This window comes from Asterias rubens, chromosome 14, assembly GCF_902459465.1.
Source record: "Asterias rubens chromosome 14, eAstRub1.3, whole genome shotgun sequence".
In the NCBI taxonomy this organism is placed as follows: domain Eukaryota; kingdom Metazoa; phylum Echinodermata; class Asteroidea; order Forcipulatida; family Asteriidae; genus Asterias; species Asterias rubens.
Window position 1 is genome coordinate 13,470,690 of NC_047075.1, and position 5,489 is coordinate 13,476,178.

Here is a 5,489-nt window from a genome sequence, read left to right on the forward strand (position 1 = left end):
TTGCGTGGCTCACGGCAAGTCGGGGACTCGTTTGATCGTCTTAAATGCAGGCTAAAAATAGTCTGTTTGACATTTTTTGGGCAGGGCGGCCAATTATTTTAGCAGGGCGGTAAAGTCTTTGGCAGCGCGGCCGAAATTTTAGGAGGGCGGCCCGCCCTCCCAATTTACGTGTGCGGAGAACACTGGATACTATCACATGTGCGGATGTTGCTCAGACGCAAAGAAGTAGTCATTCTTTTCCACCAAACCACATACTGAACGCAATGACAGTAGAAGGTCCATGGCAATTTTACACTCTTGTTGGACGAGTATTGGCACCCGCCGATCTCTTTTTCCTGGTGTTGAACCATGTCCAACTCCCTCGTTAACTGGCACTCTAGTGGCGTCAAGTATCCTTAACTTCACTGATACATACATCTCCCCATTTTGGACGATCAGTGGAAGATTTAAGCCTGCAAACATAAAATAAAAATTAACAGTCGTTCTCTTAATGTGATCGTTTAGTTAGGTAACTTGAAATGTTTACTCATCCTGCGACATAATCTTGAAATTCCCTCTGAACATACAGAGATTTTCTCGCCAGTTCCTTCTCTTATTAAATGTTGTCAGTCATTTGAGGACGAAGTTCTCACATCTCCTGTACACCTTTGTTGACGATTCTTCTGGAGTTCAGTGCATGTGATATTTATCTGCTTACCCAGATATGTTGCAAAATGCTTGATGTCCTCTGACCTGGAAGCTCTACAACTTTATTATGTTTTTTCCGTGCCATTGTTGATAGACATCATCATCATTCTCTTGATCCATCGGGGGGACGTAGAGCCGCCCAACCAGATTTTGGTAGGTCGCAATAGGTAAGTATGCATGAGGTTGCGACCAACTGTAATGCAAATTAGCGCTTGCGACCAACAGTAAGTGGTTGCGACCAGATATGCAAATTGGCGCTTGCAACCAGCGACCCAACGTTATTGGCCAAACATGCTTTGCAGGCGTGGCTTATACTCGATGCTAAGCCACAGATGATAAATTTACATGTATTTTTCCTACGGCAAGGTCAAAGTGCACCTCAAATGGTGTACAATTCACAAACTCTTTGTGTGTACTATTTACATGTACATTCACATAGGATGTTTTACGTACGCAATTTATATACGTATAGAGACAATATTTAACGTTAAACAACATACATCGGAAACTTGTGAATACTAATTATCTCAATAAGATCTCCGCTGGATAATTCTAGAACTTTCTCTCATAGATTCTTAACAACTGTTCCTTCAAACCTTAAGGATTAAAGTAATAAACATTCATTGGCATAAAAGGTAATTATTGTCAAAGGCAGGTCGTGAATATTGCTAATATGTGCAAGTTCCAAGCACAATAAACTACGATAAACCCTCGAACACCATTTTTTCTGACAGCTCAGTTTTAGCAAAGATTTTGCCTAATGATCTCTGGGGAAAAGGCACCTTTTGCCACAATACTTATCGAATGTATGCATAACACTTGATAATTTTGAACTAGGGAACTTTTTGCCATATTTGTCTGTTGGACTTTCATTATTGTCTGTCAGACTCAATTGGAAGCAAGACAATTATTGTAAAAGATTGCGTGTGAAATACAGGCAATTACATTAGTTTTGTCGCATTCTGATTTACATTTTCCCATGTTAGGGTATTAATGGACATTAACAATAATAACTGAATAATAAGAGTGGTTTCTTATATAATGCACAATTCCGTCACGCAGTGACGCTCAACAATATGCAAAAGCAAAGAGCAGACGAAAAATATGCTACCTTGGATTACAGTGTTAAAAAATAGGTTTTGAGTAATTGTTTGAAAGAACTGGCTGACGAAGGGCAAGTGATATATTGTTCAAGAGAGTAGGGCCTGCATGGGACAAACTGCAGTCACGCCAAGAGCATTGGGATCTGGGAACTTGAGGAAGGGAGGAGTCTGATGACCTTAGTCTGCGTGGAGGATTGTATCGTGGTAGACCAGCAACAGAACTTTGAAGGTGATGAATTGATGAATTGACAGAAATGGATAGAAATTGCATGCCAAAATGTTCCATACAAGTGTCAGCGGGAGGATTGAATGAAGGTTGCAAGTATCGCAACCCTGTTCTAGGTGACGTAATTCCAATGTCAGCCAGTTCTTCTTTACAGACTATGGCTGCGCTGATTACAAGACAAAAGGAATGAGCTGTTTTCCTCAGAGTTAATTGTTTTTCAAAAGATGTGTGTTTAAAAATAACACACAAACATGTGCCAGCTACAAGCAGGCCTACTGAAAAGTTTGGACTTGCAGCAGATACTGTACGCACGTGTGACAAAATGATTCGCCAATAGGAGTAACTTAACATATATGTGACTTGCTCGAACATGTCGAGAAAAGTCTCATTTGTGTATATTGACATTCAATATAATCATAAATATTTAAAATGATTGAAACAGTTATTTTTTTTTCTGTAATTTTAGGTTGCCTAAATCTTGATTAAACTTGCTGTGGTCTTACCTTTTCCTCAAAAGATTAATAAAGATGTAAAAACAGACGATTTCTGAGCCATGTTGTTGCTGTAATTAAACAAAAAATTTCTAAAATAACTCCCATGGGACAGCCTCGGATACTTGCATAGCAACTTGCATAGCGCCGTCAGGGGATTCCAATGTAAAGGTCATAACCTTAGCTGACGACATAACATGTAATGAGGGGTTACAAAAGCACTAGGCATTGCAAGTCGCACAAATATTAAATGTCCGGATACCAACAGATTTTCACAGTCTATTGAATCATATTTAATTGATTTTGTCGCACCCTCAACAGGTTTGAACACTCATTACAGAATCCTATGTTCCCGATACCCATGACAATCGTATTTACAGGCATGTGCACTATGGTGATTAATTACCTTTGTTGTAAGTTATTGTCGCCTTCCTTTTTAAATAGACTTTGCTTTTGCATGCATGTAACACAGATTGTATAATTTTTCTCTTGGTTTTAGCTCTTCACTGGTCCTCTGTCCAGAGCCTGATCGCAATGACAAGTGTACCCCTTCTAGAGGATCTGATCTTCAGTGAGGCGTACACCATGGCTGATAATCCCAAGGCGTGGTTGCAGATGTCCCTAAAGTTGAAACCAGAACAAATGGGTGCGTTCGATTAGCTTCCCCGGGTCGACCCCGTTGTGGGGCGTTTTCTTTTTCCAAGACGAACGTGTGCAGATAGTTACCCACGTTTTGTCCTGGTAAAAAAAAACGCAACCCACCGGGGTCTATGCAAGGAAGCTAAACGAACGTACCCAATATCAGCTGCTTTCCTCACAATAGGACAAAGGGAGCTGTTCGCAAATGGAGGTTCACTGCCTCAAACTTCGGACAAATACTTGGTGCTGTTTGTACATGTATAAGTATTTTGAATGTGTGTTCATTTTCTTTTTTGGGCCATTTTTAAGCAAAAGTTATAATATGTTTCATAGTAATATGAAGCCAAACTGTGAAGCTTGCATTAAAATAAGACATCAAGTGTTAAAACATGTTTTAGAGTTCAAACATTAAAACCCGAACAATGCAAGTAAACATTGCACTAATGCACAAATAGTACAGTATTGTATATATTTACCTTTAATTATGGCCATCTCAATGGGGAGTCCCCCTGGCCTCATCCACTGAATTTGCTTTTACGACGAAGAGTGGTTGATCTACTGCAGTGAAGGAACTTGACCAGGGTTGAGGTACTTCACCGCTTGACTGACAACATCAATAGAATGCTTCATCATGGCAACTGCGTGAGCATTGTCCAAGAAGAGTGCCATCAGAGCATTCAATGCTGGTGGCAGGGCATCTGGTTGCTGTACACCGGCATGGTATGCACTTCACAATATCCATTCTGAATCATCAAGTTTGTCTCTCTTTAAGGCTGCAGTGACCACATTCAACCACTGTTCTCCTCTTCAATAGCCTTAGAAAACTGCAGGTACTGCAGGTGAAGTGAACTCATTTTTCTTCACAGCAACTGGTGGAACAGATGTGTAGGAGGTTGGTAGGTGAGAAACCGTTGATCAGTACCAGTCCACGGTCAATACCATTATCCCTATATGATAGATGTTGCATGCATGATAGATATGCCTGTACCATGGAATGAATCATGAGATGTTGTAGAGCTGAGATTGTGATCTATATTATCCACTGTCATGATGTGACATGTTCATGACGCATTTTACTTGGGCACACAACTTCTTCTGTTTCAAATTGCTAACATATTCCATTTGCCATATTCGCTGTTATTTGCAGAAGTCTTTAAAAGGATACACACACGTTTTTTCAAAAACACGCCTCTTTGCAAAGGAGGAAGATGTTCTCAAATGTCCGTGTACAGCTGACGAACCACTTTGTCAATTGTAAGAACATCAATGCACTTTGATGCGCCTCGCTGCGTTATTACTCCCCCTACGTGTTAAAATAAACAGGTGTCATCTGCAAAAAGGGGGTGGGGAAAAACAAGACCAAATTTAACAATTCCACATAAAATACAAACCAATACATTAATCGCTTGTTTCAGTAACCATTACAGTAATCATTCTATTGTAGAGACACAGTAAGGGAGAGCCGGTCCTCTACTTAATCAAGGACGAGCTTTCGCCAAAATACAATCATCAATAATAAGTCAATCAATGACAGCTAAAATATATCAAAGAAACTTCTACTGTATAGATGTAATTCGTTTCACCCATAGCAAAAAAAAAAAAAAAGTCACAACACTACAGTATGCATACACATACCAGTTACACAATGCACAGTGAAAGTTCACAAAGAGGTCAAACATGTGGCTTCCATGCGTCACACAAACGGACGGACGCACTTCACACGATCTATTAATAATCCGATCCAACATGACCCTAAAAATCACAGTAATTCGGGTATAAATGAGGATTCATAAATACCCCAGACAGTTTCGCTACTCCTATTGGCTAAGAGCGTGTCAGCTAGAGCTAGTTACGACCAGCTGGCTTCACATGTTGGGTGCGCAAGCTCATGTACTCCAACTTACGCGGAAAGCAATTAATAGCTATAAGTAACATCGCGTTATTTGTGTGCACGCGCGTATTCACACCACCACCCGACGCAAACAAAACATTTTGAAATTTTGAAAAGCTTTTTGTGTTGGGCGCGTAAGCTAATAAACTAATTTAAATTATGCGGACGCAATTATTAACGGGGCATAAAATGAAGTACATGTGTGCAAACACACCGACAGACATGCAAAAAAAAAAAATTTTACCGAAGCTGTTGACAATTTTGAAAAGCGTTATGTTTTGGGTGCGCAAGCTAAAGAACACCAATTTCTATTAACAGCGTGTAAAAAGAAGTACATGGGCGTATACACACAGACCAAAGTTTTTTAAAATTTGCAAACTTCAAAAAAATTCGCAAATGAAATGGTGTCACACTGTCTACACCTGTGCCTCGGCCTTTATCACACGGCCCCG